This window comes from Pteropus alecto, unplaced genomic scaffold (genome assembly GCF_000325575.1).
Source record: "Pteropus alecto unplaced genomic scaffold, ASM32557v1 scaffold131, whole genome shotgun sequence".
Classification (NCBI taxonomy): Eukaryota; Metazoa; Chordata; class Mammalia; order Chiroptera; family Pteropodidae; genus Pteropus; species Pteropus alecto.
This window is the reverse complement of record NW_006434709.1, coordinates 13,616,026-13,634,687: the sequence shown is the minus strand read 5'-3', so window position 1 is coordinate 13,634,687 and position 18,662 is coordinate 13,616,026. Positions and strand designations below refer to the sequence as shown.

The 18,662-nt window shown below is 37.4% G+C and overlaps 1 protein-coding gene across 5 annotated transcripts in view; it reads left to right on the top strand.

Moving 5' to 3' along the window:
• EML6 (echinoderm microtubule associated protein like 6) overlaps positions 1–18,662 on the top strand; it is a 267,350-nt gene that overhangs the window by 37,372 nt on the left and 211,316 nt on the right. The gene's annotated exons all lie outside the window — the stretch shown is intronic.

Here is an 18,662-nt window from a genome sequence, read left to right as displayed (position 1 = left end):
GAAGGATCCTGGATAGCTATCAAACAATTCTCCTTCCTTCCCTAACTAGGTAAATGTAAGACCAGTAACCTGAACTGTAGGTGTTATCTTTGAGAGGTTTCTCAGTAGGTTCTTCAGCAAGCAAGAGGTTAAAAATCCTAAAAGAAAATGTTGCTACAGGTAATTTGGAATCTTCGTCCTAGATGCTTTAGAACTGGGAAATTTCTTCTGCAGTGGGTGGGGAGTTTGTTCTCTAATATTTCACTTAGCAGTATTTTAATGCCAAAAAGCTTATTTATACACTAAATGGATGCTTCCACAACATCGTGCAGAGGTTATAAAAGGCTGGCAGCTACTGGACCACAACATCCTACCAGCCAGGCCACAGAATAGCCAACATCTGGTAGCGGATGGCTGGGACTGATTAGATTGGATGAATGGCCGTTTGAGGAGTCCCCGCTATTAAACTTAGAGGGGCATATTTTGATTCTTGGCCTTGTCCTCTCACCTTTGGACCAGATGCATTTTCCTCCAGCTCTTGTCAGCTTCTTGTGCGACCAAACAAGGTGTGGTCCAGATGCTGTTCACAGAGAATCCCTATGAGCCTTCTGCAGCTAAGGAGGATTTCAATAATATGGGAGCCTCAGCCTACAAGGAAAATAATTTGCTGAGGATGGACTACAATTGACAGAGACCATGTTTTTGTGTTCCAAGCTTGTGTGCTCACTGATATAGAACAACTTCCATCACATTTTGAGAATATTGCCACTTGTACTCTAAGTATGCCTTTCATAATGAAATAAATGGTTAAGGGGTGTAATGTTAATGGTTTTAATTTCTCCTTGGAGAGAATTATTTAAAAGACTATCCCTCCCAACCCCTTCAAGTATTATGCTTATTCCAGAGCCTTCTCCCCGCCAGACCTAAAGTTGAAAAATTTAGTAAAAACTTAATATTTGAAGATACAGTGAGATATAGTTTTTGAAAATCTTGACTTTTAGATGAAGATTTTAAGTACTGGGAGCTCTACTGTTCTCAAGATTTGGTGGAACTGACATAAAACTTTCTTCATGTCACATATGACAAAATAGTTCTCTTCTTCTCTCCTCGATATTGCAATGGTTGTGATTGGGGCATCCTTACTTCGTTCTGTCCTGGAAATTTTGCTTCTCTAATTGCCAGGTTGATTATTAAAGTCACAGGTACAAATGATTAATGGTGACTCGTGAAAAGGTTAGATGTTTAAAAATTTAAACTTGTTCTGTTTTTGCTCTTTCTTAATGCAGTGCTTTCCATTACACCATCAAAATAAGATGTCCTTTGGGGGAAGAGAGAGAGAGAGTGGCAATTAAACAGAAAATTCTCTGGGGTTAAAGAATATTCATGTGACAGTTGACTTACCTACTTTGAGGACTTGAACTCCTAATCTTAGTTTTTTCTCTAATAGGAAAAAAAATTAAATGCACTATTGAAACTGAAGGTGGGAAGAGGGTGGAGTTGCAGTAAACTGCTGTCATGACTGGCAGCTGGGCTAGTGGGGATGTGATGATATCTGGCTTAAAGAAACATTAAGGTTTGAAGAAAAGGTGAATGAAGTTATTTGTATAACTGGGTTTGCGGGGATATTCACTGATGAAAAGAAAAAAGGCAATTTAACTCCTGGTCTGTTTCTTTAGGTTGTTATATATTTATATTGAATAGTGACATAGTAGTAAGCCTGCCTGCAGAGAAAGGACTTTATTGCTAAGTTTTCCATATTTGGTTGGGTCTGAGTATGTATGTATAGGTGAATAGAGTTCTTTAATATCCGTGTAAGTCTTTGCACATAGGAATAAAAGTAAGTCCTACAGATTAAAAAACACAAACCACAGATTGTTATGTAATTAAGAGCTGTAAAATTGGAATGTTTATGCTGTTATTTTGCTTTGTCTTATTTTGTAAATATCTTTTTCTGGTGAAGGCAGTGCACAAACCATATTTGTTTTTATTTTTAGTATGTAGGACTCTTAAGTGCCATTTCTTTCATAATTTTAATCCCAGAAACATATTAAATGTTTGAAATGAATATTGTAAGATGTTGGGAATATTTATGTATTAACTGTATATATGAATAGAAAAATTGTATTCTTTTCACTTTATGAATTTTGAGTCATTTCTGTGTATCCCAGTTATCTTATTGATTTTCCACTTAAAATATTAAAGTTTGTCATTAAGAGAGAAGGACTATAGCTAAGGTTTTAGTGCAAAAATGTTTTGGATTTTAGGAATCATTACATGAGTATTAAAACTTTTAACTCTTGATTTCATCAAATGAGATAATGTAAGTAATTGCCCAGTTAGCTTTTGTATTAGTTCGAAAAATATATTCATGATATATACATTTCCTACTGCTTTATTCATTGGGCTACTTTCTCAGAATATTAACTAGAAAGCAGCCCAACAAATATGACGCCACACTCCATTTTATAAAGCTGTGTGGTCTCTGAGATCAGGATGAACCTGAATAAAGTGTAGGATTTGGCAGAGCTCATTAGAGCTCAGCATATGTGTCCTCCCAATTTGACAGACTATGTGTTTAAGTCAGATTTTTAAAAAATGTTGATAGGTAAAGCATAATGTGGTTTATTGGATGTAGAGGCTTCGTTTTATGTTCTTGAATGATTATCTTTCAATATGGATAACAGATTTGAGGATGATGCCGTATTTTAGCTCTGATAACATTGCGACGGGACAAGTAAATACTTAAAGCAGTGTTTATGATGGGATGAACAGGGCTCAGATCAGGGCTTGAAGGCAAGGACATTCACAGAGACTGGAATAACTGCTAACTTGTTTTCTACTTCAGGTAGCAGATCATTACAGAGAAACAGAGTAAAAGAAAAGGTCATGAACACATTTGCTCTCTGTCACTTCCTTTCCATTTTCACAGTGACTCAGTTGAGACATTTGTCTCTGTACTCCGGATCCCTATATTGCTTCTGACTAGTTTCCAGGTTCCATTTTCTTTTCTCTTATTTTTAAGGTCTCTTTTACAAAGGAAGTTTCTCTGCAATACTGTTTCAGGGGAAAGGGCACTGACTTTGACCTCACACACACTCAGTATGAACCCTCCTCTGTCATTTACTAAAGACATCTGAGTGACTTGACCACTCGGGACCTTGTTTATGTGACATGTGGGCAATAATACATAAATTGTAGAATTGTAACTATTAGAAATAATGCATACAAATGATTTAGTGTGGAACCTGGCCCTTAGGTGATGCTCAATAAATGGTCTTAGTCATAGTATTTAATTTGAAACATACATATGCACCAAAATCAAAACAATGATTCCTTATCATCCACAAGCTGAAGTTCAAACACCTTAGTTTTCCATTCTTTCTGGCCCTAACTCACCTTCCTACCCTTATTTTTCTTTTCTTTTTTTTAATTATAAATTGTTTGCTTCCCCCTTGCCATATAAGATTACTCTGTTCTTTCCTACTTCACACTGGAATGATTTTTCTCCCCCTTCACACTTCTCCCCCTGCATTCCTTCCTCCCCAAGACCATAGTGGTGGGAGGATGGGCTTTCGGGTCAAACTTGATTTTGAGCCTAGATCTGCCACTAGTTGGGTGACTCGGAGAAATTACTAAACTTCTGTGGGTCTCAGTGATCATCAGTGAAACAGATTCTTGTCTATAAAATTGGGGTTTTAAAGGTGTCTTTCTTGTAGCTCGTGGAGATTACATACAAGGTGCCCCATAGTGTTTGGCAAATAGTAAGTGGCCACCACAGGGGGCCTGTTTGTTTTCCCATCCTGCAGTGGCCCCATCTGTGTCAGTCTCACCTCTCCCATGAGGCCTTTTGCCATCCTTAGATGAAGGGGTGCCTTGCATTCTTAAAGTTTTTCATCTTTCATGACCAATGCTGCTCACTTATATATATCACTTAGTGCCAGTCTTCCATTCTATATATTTTCATTTGTAAATGTATATAAGATCCTTGAGACTGAGATTGAATTTAATAACCAGAGCCAACACTTCCTGAGTGTAAACTGAGTGCTAAATGTGTGTACAGATTTATCTCATTCATCCTCTCAACAACCTCATGACGTGGTACTGTTGTTAGCCTCAGTTTACTGGTGAGGAAAACGAGGCACAGAGAGGTTAAGGATCTTGCCTATTGTCACTGTTTAGCAGACTGAGGAATAGGAATTGGAACCCAAGTTGTTCTGATTCCAAAGCTCAAAGTCATGGCTTTGCTGCTTTACAGACTCATTTTTCTCAGTCACTGTGGTCCCACCACTGTGTCTCATTTCTAATCAGGGCTTTGTGAGCTGCTTGCTCCTCGAAACTCCATTTATCAGTCCCATGCTTTAATCGAGAGTATTTGAAGCAGATCACTAGAACTCTGTCTAGAAATGGAACCGTGTTCAAGTTCACTTTTGGATCATCACTGGCTTTGAAACAATGACCTAAAACAAAGATCTATTAGAGATATTTTTTAAAAAATTTAAGTTTCAATTGTGACATGGCTAAAATAATCTGTACTGCAAATAAAATTGAACTTGTATTTTAAGAGAGGAGTCTACAGGCATGATTGGACCAGGGGTGTTGGGCAAACAGGTTCACAGGAAGGCTTGGAGATGTGCTTTCATATTCTTTAGTCCCTTGATGAGTTCGAAACTGGTAAACTATAAGGAATCAAACCCATATTGAGTTGAGTGCCTGCTCTATATTAGACATACTGTATATACTTTCTCATTTGCTTATTCATCAAAAACTCATTTCACATCTAGAATGTACTAGGTGAAGGGGGTATAATAGTAAACATGACTAAGTTCTTGCCCCATTCTAGTGGAGGAGGCTAACAATAAATGAACAAGAAAAAAGGTGAATGTAGATTATGATAAATACTAAGAAGAGAATGATCATAGAGAGGAACTGGATTGGGTGGGGCTGTGGGAGCTACCTTAGATAAGGTTTCCAGAGCAGCTCCTAGGAAGATGGCTTTTAAGCTGAGTCCTCAAGAATGAAAAGGGGCAGACAAGTGAAGATGCTATGGCAGAGGAGAGGTTACATGCAAAGATACCAGGGTGGGAAAGAACTTGATGTGCCCAGAATTCTGGTATAGATACCCAGAGAAAGGTCATCATAATTCTCATCCAGGTCATTTATGCCTCATGGGTTTTGGTACCATATGTTTTAGATTTCCCAAGACAGTCAGCAAAGATTCTATTCAGTTATGTCATGGGTACCTTTGTTCTTATATTATGGACCTCTATTTTAAATTCAGAATATATGACCATGTTTTTATTTTAAAAATATGGTTACTATATGATGGGTTGTTTTAAAGATTGAAAGACATTGCACTGGAGTATATACTCTCTTATGAAGAGTGATATTAGCTCCACCACCAGTCAATGTAGTTGAATGTAGATTATAATGTGGTAAGTGAAAAACTGTTTCATGGCAACATCTCTAAGCAGGGCTGTCCAAGGGCTTCTACCACATACAGGGAGGTGGAGCTGAATACCTTTGCAATGTAGGTGACATTTTTGCCACCAAAAAAGAAAAAGGAAACACCTGGGACAGTTGACTTGCTAGTTCTGCTTCTGAGACTGACTGTCCAGTAGACTGGGTCACACAGAAAGCTATGCTTTAAATAGCAGAGTATACATCCTTAGAAGTCAGCCTCTTCTTGTAGGTTTAACTAGAGTTTGTCATATGTAGATTGGTCTTACATGTAATTAAAGTGTTCAAGAGCAAACAGTTCTCAAAATATCATTGAGCATTGGAGTCACATGAACACTGAGTCAGTTAATCAGATGTGAGGCCTGACATTCTGCATTTCTAACCAGCTCCCAAGGGGTGCTGATGCTGCTAGTCCACAGGCCACTCTACACAGCAAGAATTTAGGAACCTCATTAGTATGTTTCAGAGTTCAATAGACCAGTGTTATTTTCGACCCAAAAGATATTGCCAGCTAGTAAAGTAGACTTTTAACAATACATATGTTTTCATGCTCCATATATTTATTAAATTCTTAAATTAACAGAATCAACTTTTTCATTAAGTTGGCACCTAGCCCAGTGTTTTTTCTTTTCTAGAAAGAACCAAGCAGGCACTGGTTGGAACAAGTTAGATGGTGAGCCTGTGCATGTGGTCAGTGGAAGAGTATGTCTACAGCCTTGTGTAGACATAGTCTCTTGAGTACGTACCTAGGAGTGAAGTTGCTGAATCATATGGTAAATTGTATGTTTAACTTTTTGAAGTACTGCCAAATTGTTTTCCAAAGCAGCCCCACCATTTTACAATCCCACCAGCATTGTATGAAATTTTCAATTCTTCTACATCCTTACCAACACTTGTTATTCTGTCTCTTTGATTATAGCTATCCTACTGGATGTGAAGTGGTATCTCATTGTGGTTTTAATTTTCATTTTCTTAATCACTAATAATATTGATCACTTTTCATAAACTTGTTGGCTATTTGTATATCTTCTTTGGAGAGAATGTCTACTAAAACCCTTTGCCCATTTTAATTGGTTTGTCTTCTTATTCTTGAGTTGTAAGAGTTCTTTATATATTGCGAATATAAATACCTTATCAGATATATTATTCACAAATATTTTCTATTCAATGAGTTGTCTTTTTACTTTCTTGATAGTGTCCTTTTAAAACACAAGTTTAAAATTTTAATGATGTACAATTTACTTTTTTTTTTCTTTTGTTGCTTATGTTTTTGGTGTTATATCTAAGTAACCATCACCTAACCCAAGGTCATGAATATTTATGTTTTCTTCTAAGAGTTTTATAGTTTTAGCTCTGACACTTAGGCAGATGATCCATTTTGAGTTCATTTTTATGCATGGTGTCAGTTAAGGGGTCCAGCTTCATTCTTTTGCATGTGGTTATCCAATTGTCCCACCATCATTTGTTTAAAAGACTATTTTCTTCCCATTGAATTGTCTCAGATGTCTACAGCCTTTGCATTCCCCTAGCATGGGGCCCATTCCTCTTACATGGAAGATACTGAACATTTGGAGATCCAGAAATGGAAACAGCCATTAAGAAGATTAACCTAAAAGTAACAGAAATCTGAGGCTTTGATTGTTATCCCGTATTTGTAAAGATGCTATTAGAGCCTATGAAGGATATATAGATTTTTATATATTTAAAAAATATAACTACTTATACTTTGAGGAGCCCATGCAATGTTTAGTAATTGCTGGGATAGGGACTAGAACAGTCTATATACTGGCTTTGTTTATTTCCAAAGAATTTACAGCCTTCAGTCTCACTGCTGTGGACAGATCTGTTAAGGCACTTGAAGGGGTTGAGGCAGTGTGGAAAGCAGAAGGAGTGGTCAGAGAGGGTGTCCCATGACCTACTTTATCAGTGCATTTCTGGATGGCCTCAGACTAGAAGTTGAAGGATTCCTGAATTGTCCACTAGTTCTCTGCCACTCCCTTTCTCATCAGCATGGAGGAGGGGAGTGACAGGCCAATTCTACCTCCCTGAGGAAAGAATCTTTCTCTGGACTGATTAGAGATATTAGCCTGAAATATAAATAGGCTGGTCATAGAATTATTCCAAGGCTATTGAGAATTATTTTATGGCACAAAGATTATAGATGATGAGAGTCTTTTGGAACTTAATTATGGGGAGTACGGCTGGCCTCTTAGGCATTGCAAGGTAAACAGGCAGCTAGTCTTTTCCTATATTTTTTTTCTTGCAAGTGTTCCTATGTATCATAGGGATTCACATCTCTACTTCTCTCTGGATAGTATATGCTTTGATTTTCTCTGACTGCAGGCTGCTTCATATTGATTTATTTTGTACATAGCCACCGGGGGGAAAAAAAAATCTATCTCAGCCTCTCAGCACATCTGACTATTCAGCTCGGTCCTATACAACCAATTGAATTTATCTTTTGATCTTTTAATTCCAAATGAATCATTAAGTCAATCCACAAAGATTTCTTGAGTGTCTACTGTGGGTTAGTAGACACTCAAGACCTAACAGTATGAATAATACACATCTTCTTTCAAGGACTTATAATCACAAGGGCAACATTCATAAATAAATGAGCAGCTGGATATGATGTGTTCAGTTCTATTATAATTAGCCCAAGGTATGTGAGAGCCTCAGGACATATACCTAACCTGTTCATGGGAGGGGGTGGTGGTCAGAGAAGGCTTTCTAGAGGAAGGAGCATTATTAGATTTAGGCTCTGGGCTGGTCACTCTGACTGCAGTGTGGATAAATGCTTGTTGGAGAGAAAGTCTGGAGGAACTTTAATCCAGGTATGAGATCATTATACTAAGCAAGGAAAACAATGAAAATATTCTGAAGATTCTAGATTCCAGGTGATTGGTTGGATATAGGTAGTGAGGGAAAAGGAAGGTATAAGGTAATGGTCAAGTTTCTGGCATAGTCAACTGGTTCAATGGTGGTTATCATTCACTGAAATAGAATTAGGAACAGGTTCAAGGTTGGGGGTGATGAGTTCAGCTTTGAACATATTTAGATTGAGCTGTATGTGGGACATTCAAAAGGTGATTATACACATGTATGGGTCTTCTTGCGTAAGAGAACTGAGCGAGTTGCAGTGAGTGTGTAACTGTGGATGAGATAACCCAGAGAGCATATGGAAGAAAGAGAAGAGGCCAGAGTTAGCATTTTGAGGACAATGAACTTTTAGGAGATCAGTAGAGAAAGAGGTGCTTATGAAAGGTGGATGAGTCCCAGGGGTGAGAGGAAAACCGGGAGTGTGGAGTGCTCTGGAGGCCAAGAGCAGAGAGGGTGCTAAGGAGACCCTCAAAAGTATCAAGAGAGTATAACAAAATAAGTCTGGAAAAGAGCCCTGTGGATTAGCAATGAGAAAGTCATTGATGAATTGCTTTTATTACATAAACACTGGGAATGATTATTTTTCTCTGGGTTGTACTTTTATCTGGGTTTTAAACTTTCTGTTATAGCGGTTAGAATTCTAAGGGTCATTTCCTTTTAGCTTTACTCTTCTTCTTACAACTCCTTTATATATTTTGCTCATGCTCTAGTGAGTTTTATGCTGCAGTGATAGTAAGCAGTCATCTTAACTTAATGACTTTTATCTCTAGCAGACTGTAACTTTTTTTTTTTGACAATAAGAGACACTGTTACAGAGGTTGCTTCCAGAGATATAAAGCCTTGCAGGTCTATTATTCTGCATGCACAGTAGATGCAGACACAATCACTTTGAACAGGCCATGTTTATCTATGTGATTGCTTGGCCTGCTGACAGTGAGTTCACAAGTCATCCTTCTTGCCTTGAGTAACATTCAGTTTTTAGTCTATATGATGAAATATAAAGAAGAGCTATAAATTCTTGAATGTTTTATAATTGCTTTCTTCCTAGAATGTCACGTGGACTTTTATATAATCTATAGGAGAAACATGAGAAGATATTCAATTAAATAAACATGTGTTCTGTGCTTACTGTATAAATGACAGTGTGCAGACCATGGTGATGACAGTTATCTAAGCAGGAAACATTGAATGCTTGTCACTTTCTCCCTCTTGCATCTTCATTATCCAGTCAGCCCCAAGTACAGTTAATCATGTCCTCTCTATCTTCTGCTTTTGCTCTAGTTCATACCTGTTAACTTTTGTTAGGGCCCTTATAGTAGCTTCCTAACTAGTTTTCCTGCCTCTACTATCATTTCCCTAGTTAATCTTCTCTGAAAACCTGGCTAAACTTTAAACAAATACAGATTTATGAGCACACTTTTAATAATTCTAATTCAGTAGGTCTGGCTATAAGCCCCCCAAATCTGTATTTTAAAGTTATTTTCCATAGAAATATAGATAGATGTATATAAATGTGCGCGCGCACGCGCGCGCGCGCACACACACACACACATACACACTCTTCTCCCCTCCCATCCTTTTAATGTTCTTCCTCTGTCCATTGAGAGGACCAACAAGCTATGACACACTAAGCACCCAGAACTTTAGAATTGTTTTCTAAATTCTCCACGAAAAAGGACCAGCACTTACAAAAGAAGCTGATTCCAAGTCTGGGGCAGGGAAAACACAAGATGAGTCTGAAATAGCTTTTTGTGCTAGAAAGTATAGCAGTGTTCAAAGAATAAGGGGAGATATTAAAATGACACGCGAGCTAGCTTAAGGGGACTTCCACTGACCACTTCTGGGATAATTTGAGCAGGAATTACAATCCATCGAATAAAATAAAAATCTCTGTATCTATAGTGATATAAATAACTAATGGAAAGAAAAGAAATATCTTCTTTGAGTAGAAGGTCAACTATTAGCTATAGATGGAATGATGGAGTTAGAAAATCAATAGATGTTAGGACTGGTGATGAAGGTTTGTTGAACATATTCATATAAGATTTTTGCCACAAGATGCTTATTAATTACAAAGGACAAACAATGACTACAGTGAAGAAACCTGGCAGACACCACCTTAATCAAATGATCAAAGTTCACATCCATAATAATGGAGCAAACCAAGTCATTAAAAAATGGTTCCCCAAGGGGTTCTGGGTTCCAGAATCTATGCACTATGCTAGCACTGGGATTAACCTTTGAAAGTACAGGTCTGATCTCTCCCTGACCTACTTAAAAACTCCTGTTGGCTCAGCTGCTTCTGGAATGGGCATCAAACACCTGGACATGGCCCTACCCTACCTTTTGGCTATCATCTCCTATCTTAACTCTGTTCCTTCACTCTCCCCTACTTTTGCTCCCATCACACCCTACTCCCTTCAGTGACTCAGTTTCCTCTCTCTGTAAGTGCACATTGGCCCTGCTGCTTAGGAAACCCTACACTGTCTCTCTGGGCTAGATTCATGATTTCCAAGAGGCAACTCCAGTGCACTGTCTTTGTGAAGCTCGCCCTGATTTCTTGAGGCAGAGTCAATGTCTCTTTCTTCTGTAACCCCTACTCCATACCTCTCTTACAGCGTTTCTCATGTTATGCTATAATTTTCCATTTGTGTGTCCCCTCACCCCGTCCACCCAACTGACTGGCCCCTCTGTGTCCTGGAGGCACTTTATGTGATGGAAAGAGCTAGGGCCTCAGAACCAGTCAGACTTAGGTTAGAATCTGATTCTAACACTTATTAGTTGTTACCCGGCCAGCCTCAGCTGCTTCTTCTAGACCTACTGGTAGGTTATTGTAAAAATTCAATTCAATAAAGCGTGCAAGGAGCTTTGCAAAGTTAGTTAAAGAGAAATGAAGAAAAAGAAACCTCACTAGGACCTAAGTTTTCAAAAAACATATACATACAAATATTTTACATATATGTATTTCCCCTGTAATTCTGCAAAAATTCAGAGGTATAGTCGCATAGCTAGCAATTGACAGACCCAGCTTTGAACCCATTTCTATCTGACTCCAAAGCCATGCTCTTTCTGTTATGTGGAGAATAAACCAGGAAGGTAAGACAGAACCACAGTTACCTTAAGTAAGAAGCCCATTGTGAAAAATGTTAAGCTAGAGTCGTAGTTTCTAACCCATTAGTGGAAGGGCGGTCAGAGAAGGTAGTTGGATGGAGATCCAAGTTAGATAGTCTCTTGTATGGGTGGCCCTGAGCATGGATGAGGGGGAGACTCATCTCACAGATATTGAGTGCCTGCCAGGAGACACTCCTGGTGATTTTCATATGTGAGAGATCAAAGGAGAGCACGTGAAGTGGAGAGGGTTTAAGATAGAACCCTGGGATACACCCCTACCTTCAAGGAGAGCAAAAGAAGCACAAAGGGACCTGAGGGGCAAGAGACAGGAAGACGTGAGGGAGTGCAGGGACTGGGAAGGCAAAGGAGAAGCAAACACCTGTCTCTGTGTGTTTTGGAGGGGCTGGCAGAGATGGATCAGGATTGAGATTCAAAAGAGGTCAAAGGGAGAGCTTTCTTATTCTAGCAGTATGGGGAGGGGTAGAACTCAGATTGCTAGAACAGTGAGTAAGAATGACAATGGAGGCAACAGGAAAGTGTAGCCTAATTAGACCTATATTTCTATGTACTTGGGAAAAGTTCCTGATCTCTGGAAGATTTAAGAGTCATTTCGTTCATAGGCACCTGTTCTGATAGATTAAGTACCGCCAGGATGGCATCTGTTTCAGCAGGGAATGCTGAATGAAGGTGCAAGCTAAGGAACTGCATCTCTTACTCTCAAAACTATCCTTAACCAAGAGGCATATCTGCCTTAGTGGAGCAACAAATCAGAGATGTGAAAATCCATTTATTGTTTTCCTAAGGACAAGCTTGTGATTTCATCTGGTTTTTTAGTGATTTATTATTTCTTTTCAAGACTTACACATTCTGTTTAACTGCCTTGGTGGGTGGGGCAGGGGCAGCAGAAAAGGAAAAAGAAAGGAAAACACTGGCTTTTTTTTGTTTGTTAATCCTTGTAGACTGTCATAATGCAAAGGCTAAATCATAGACTCAAATATCACATAATTCAGAGCTTAAATTTTTTTCTGAGCTAGAACAGATTTTCTCTTTGATAATTTTTTTGTTATTTTTATTTTATAGATAGAAAATGATTATGTGTTTATAGGTATATTTAATTACATATGCATCCTAGTTTCATCTAAGTCTCTCTCAAATTTCAGAAGGTAATTCAGCAGCTAGCTTTTCCCTTCTGGGTGCCACACCAAAGTGGAAACCATATTTCCAGCAATAAATCAATGGAAGTATTGAGGAGTAGTATGCCACGAGTGATCACGCAGAGGCGCTGTATCAAGGAGGCATCACTCAGAAGATATCCTAGAAGTGGTTACAGGTTGTTAGTGGATATCTGAACTATTCTCCAGTGCTGTGTGCACGTCGAAGAGACTGTATTTTCTACAGCCTATGCTCATTTGAAGTGGACACAGATCCTTGACCTTTTCCCTTAAACATTCTTAGAAATTTTAACTATAGGATTTTGAAAAGAGATTTTATTAACTATCGAGGCGATATGCAACATTTTAGTAAAGTGTAAATAATAATTTTAGAACTTTGCCAAACGTCTCCACTGTGTTGGTAGATAAAATGCTTAATTTGTTTTCATTAGACCACTCAATGCAGTGACTTGATAGTCTAAAGTCTTCACATATTCAGAGCAGGCCACTTCACCCTTTTTAACCACAAAAAAGGCAAATCTAGCAAAGGGCACCCTTCTTTTCATACTAAGTGTGCTTTCTGGATGATAAGGTGAAGGGTCTGCAAGATTGATGTTTGTGAAATAGCCAGAAAATATACTAACACAAGACAAGATCCCAGAAATTTCATAACAGTGGAAGTTAATAAAGAAATCTTAAGACTCTATATTTTTAAATTTAGACTAGCTTTGTTTGGGGTTCCCAAAACCCTAAAACAGGAACTAAACTAATATTTGTGAAATGACAGAAAACAAAATTGTTAACTCTCTATACATTTCTGCTATAACCTTGCTTGTCACTATGCTATGAGGAAACTAGCTTGTATGTCTGAAGCTCATGTAACGAATGAACTTAATTCTCACTTAAGACTAACATAGCAATAAAAAATGGTAATTGGAAGGGGGATTAGAATTTAGTAAATTTATTTCAGGCTCTTTGTTTTATTGTTTTATTTTCCTTCCTTTTGAGCCCAAGAAAAAATACTATATTAGCATAATTGATTTTATAGCATGTTATTTATCTTCAAGATATGTGAAATTATGAAAGAATTTCAAGTATATGTGGAAGAATGTTAAATAGTTCTTGTTTCTATTAGTATACTTGTTTTAATCTTGTTTATTCATAACTACATTGTAGAAATTTACCTAGGATTACTACTTTACATTAATATTTGGATTACAGAACTGAACCATTATTACTCATCTTAATTTTGTGCCTGGTTATATTTTTTATAATTTGTGGATTAATAAAATTTCACTTTAATATGTGCAAGGTGTTCTAGTAATTCTGGGGGAAACTGATTCCTTTTAGTGCAGGATAAAATTGTTTATTGATTTTCGGCAAGCCACCAAAAAGTAATTTCAACTATTTGACAGAAAACTCAAGAGAAATAAACAGTAAGATGATATAAGAAATTATCAAGTATAAATTATTATTTATACTTTGCATATGATTATATGGTGCCAAAGAAAAGTTCAATAAGGATTTATTTCCTTTTCATACAAAAGTTTGCCCCTGTTTTGGTGAGCATAATTTTTAAATTACAAACTAAGAATCACAGGTGTTATTAAAAACAATCTTGTACGACCTTTTTGGGTTGAGAGAATATGAGATCTGGTTTTGGGTTTTTCTTCTTCAGGCTAAAGGGCTAGATTCTGTCTTGTTCACCATTGTCCTCACATGTCTAGCTAAGGCCTGGCATGGGGAAGGCACTCAGTACATTTTTATTGACTTGAATTGACTCAGAGATCAGCATTCACCTTTCTGTGTCTATTAGAAGAACTTTTGGACTTCTAGTCTGTTTTGTGTCTCAGCATTCCTGTTGATTCATTATTATAAGCAATACTGTAGCAGACATCCTTACAGGTACATGCTCTCTGGAGTATATGTGTGGGTATTTCTGTAACAAATATTTCTAGAAGCAGAATGACCAGGGTAAAAAAAGTGTACACCTTGTGTTGTGATAGATACTGACAAATTGCTTTCCAAAAAGATGTACCAATGCACATGTAAGAAAGTGACGTTCCTCTACAGCTTCTGCTGATCTGGGATCAGATTAATTTTAAAGTCCCTGTTGTTAGAATGTAGAAATTTTATAATTTAAGAAAGTGAGGCATTTCTGAATGAAAGTAAACATAAATTTTTTTTTCTGTTTGGTCCCTTTAATGGTGATGGCTACATCTATATATGTAAAAACTCACAGAAATAGATTCAATTAAAATATTCAATACTAAACATTATATTCAAATATCTTTGGCTTGATAATTTCACATGTGATAGTTTTGTTACTATCATAATATAAATAAGGATTTATTTTATGATATTGTCTGTAGAATAGGTCTACTAATATATATTGTTGATACAGAGAACAGGTAAAAATCATTTTATATGTGTACTTCATTGATTAATAATGTATTATTTTGTGCTGAGTACCTTGCTAAGCATTTTGTGTACATTATCTTATTTATGCCTCACAATAAGTCCTGACAGTAGACTCTATTATTCTCATAAGTAATTTGCCCAAGGACAATAGCTGATAACTATCAAGCTGGAATTCACACCCAGGCCTCTCTCACCCCAGGCCCCAGTTGCCTAATTCACCATTTACTTAATTGCTTGGCCTGTTTTTATCACTCAGTTATTGTCATCTGATGGTGAGAATCAGGGATATTTTCAAAGAAAAATAATGACATAAGCCTGACATAAATATCCATTAAGCTATATCCATTCATGGCTCTTAGAATCATCCCTATTGAAAAAAGTAGGCCTTTTCTGCTAAGAACTTCAGCTTGGTTCTAGGTCCAGACCAACTCTTTTAACTTTGATGGAATTGCTGAAAGCAAAGACAACAATCCCCATTACCTGTCCCTTGAATAAGGCAAGACCAGTTACTTTACGTGGAAAAGACGTTGATTATGACAGAAACACTGTGCTTCAGCACAGAGCAGGGCCGTGTCATGGTGAGCTCCAAGACTATTTGTGGCTCACTGAAAACCACATTCCCTTAGCTTGGCTGCCTATCCTGAGAGCCTGGTTGTCAAGCTTTAGGATGTGGCCTAGAGAGAACTCAGGGGACATGCAGATTGATGATCCTCAACTCCTGAGACTAAATTCACATTTTAGACCTGGAATGGTTGATCTGGAAATCTACCATTTGGAACAGCTCTGTGGTCACTTATTCACCAGCCAATTCATATTCTGAGATACTTCCACCTCTGGCTAGCCATAAGAAGTTGATGAGAGTAGCTGGTGATTGGCCTTGCTACCACTGCAGGTTTTTGGTTTTTTAAGACTTTTGGTTCAAGGTAACAGAACCTAACTTAAATTGGCCTGAGGAAACAAAGGAATTCAGTGGTTTGTGTCACTGAATGGGAGTATAGCTGAAATGGAAGCTTCTGAAAGTTCCAGATGGTGCTGACTTCAGGGCCTACAAGGACTCAAATGACTGTCAATACTCTCTTAGGTTTTCTGTCTCCATTTCTTGGCTGTGTTCTCTCTGGTCATTAGTCTCATTCTCTACTTTTGCTGACAGATTTCTTTCAAGCTATGGGTGTGGACAGTAGAGCAATGCCATGGCCATGGTTTTCAGCCTCTCAACTAGAGCCCTCAGAGGAAACAGGAAGCTTTTCCAGCACCAGATTACAAAATTACAGGGAAACATATTCTGACTAGCCTTGAATAGGTCATGTGCTCATCCTTTGGACCTATCACTATAGACATGATTTTCAAGCCAATGCAAGGAATTGTGATTGGCTGTCTTCCCAGAGCCACGTGGGATGGGGAAAGCTTAATTTCTACTACAAAGGAGAAGTGTTATTACTAGAAAGAGAAAGAAATGTTGGGCTTACTAAAACGGATATTTCAAAGTGATAGTTGCAAGAAAGCCTGGAAAGTGACAAGGCATTGAGCTTGAAGCATCGTTCAGAGAATAGACGAATCCAGGGAGCAGTTGATCCCTGTTATCCTTTCAAACAGGATGGTCATCTCCTCAATATCTTTTTAGGTTGAGGATCAGAGCCATTTTTATGGTGACAAAGATAGTTTACTTGGACCAAGAGCAGGATGATATCGGCATGTTAAATAGCAGATACTGCTATGTGGAGGACAGGGATCACTTCCTTGGTGTAATTCCTGAGAAACATACAGAGGTACAAGCGCGTTTGGGCATGATCTTGTTCTCATCCTGGAGGTCTCTAATGGGTGTATAGCTAAAATGGAAGCTTCTGAACCGATATTCCTTTCAGAACGCTGAGGTTCAGAAGGAACTTTAGTTATTTTATGCAAAACGCAAAGGAACAGAGAGGATTAAATTAGAGCTTCTACTTCTAGATAAAGAAAAAAATAGGATTGCATTTGAAGAAAGGGAAATTTACAAAAGTAAGGACAAATATGCTGCAACACACAGTAACATCTCCCCTGCCTCATCCCCATATCCTTATTAAACTTTAGATTCATTTTTTTTTTTTAAAGTGCTGAAGTTATTTTGTGGGCTTATATTTAAATTTATTTTGTAGCTCAGGAAGAATGTTATTGCATTTTGGCATAGTAGCCTAAAAGTTTTTCTGCTTGATCATGCAAGGTTTGTTATGCAGCATATGTTATGCCACTTATTGTTACTTTTTGGCTGATAACTACCTTCGATTTGCTTCTTGAAAACTAAGGCAGTGAGAGAGTATCAAAAAAAGGAGGAAAATTTTGTAGTCATTTCAAGAAATAAGGGCAGTAGAACTTTGGGTTCACAATGATATCTGAAATGCTTTAAAAGTTTGTATTTTACATGGGTAACATTTAGAGGGTAAACTTTAACATTCTCTATTTGTAACTTAGACTTCCAAAACTTTATTCCTTCTTCCCCACCTGAAGAATGAGTTCATTCTAGGTCATCATTTTCAGCATGTCTAGCAACCTGATGTTTTTCAGTTACACTGTGTTTAAATTATACACCATACTTAGATTTGTTGTGATCCTCACAGAATCTCAGTTCTGCTATTTTTTAAGTTTCTTTCCCTTACTATAATATGCATATATGTTCATTAAACAAAATTTTGAAAATAAGACCAGAAATTAAAAATTGTCCATAGGTAGATGCCAAATCTCTATACATTTTTGTAAGCTTTTAAATTCTAATATACATATATGAAAAAAAGAACACAAATTGTCAGTGTTCAGCTTGATAAAATTTAGGAAAGTGAATACATTCATGTAAGTACCACACACATCAAGAAATAGAACATTACTGCACTCCAGAACCTCTTACCTGCTGCCTCTCCATCATTATTCCTCTTGAACATAACTACTACGCTGACCCCTCTCATATAAACAACTTTTACCTATTGGTGAACTTTATATATTTGAATCACACAGTAAGTGCTGTTTTGTGTAGGGCTTGACTTGCTCAACAGTCTGCTTATGAGATTCTTGCATGTTGTCACATGTAGAAGTAGCTCATTCTTTTTCATTGCTACATAGTATTTTATTGTTTGAATGTAATTTACTCTGTTTACTATTGGACGTTTGGGTTGTTTCCAAGTTGGGGCTACTATAAATAATGCTTCTCTGAACATTCTTATACAAGTAATTTGGCAGATGAATGTGTACTTTTATGTTGATATGTACCTCAATCACAGGGAATTCATATGTTTAGCTTTAAAAGATATACTACTAAACAGTTTCTCCAAGTGGTTATACTAATTATACACCAGCAATATATGAGGGTTCTAGTTCCTCCACACTCTCGACAATAATTAGTGTTGTCTGTCCTTTTCAGTTTTAGGCATCCTCATGGGTGGTAGAACCTCATGTTTTAATTTTGATTTTTTCTGCTGATCAATAAAATTGAGCATGTCATAGTCAGAATAATATTCCTCCAAAGGTGTCCATTCCTAATCCCTGGAATCTGTGAATATGTGACCTTAATGTGACAAAAGGGACTTTATAGATATGATTAAGTTAAGGATCTTAAATGGGGAGATTGTCCCAAATTATTCCAGGAGGCCCAGTGTAAACCTAAAGGTCCTCGTAAGTGAAAGAGGGTAACAGGAGAGT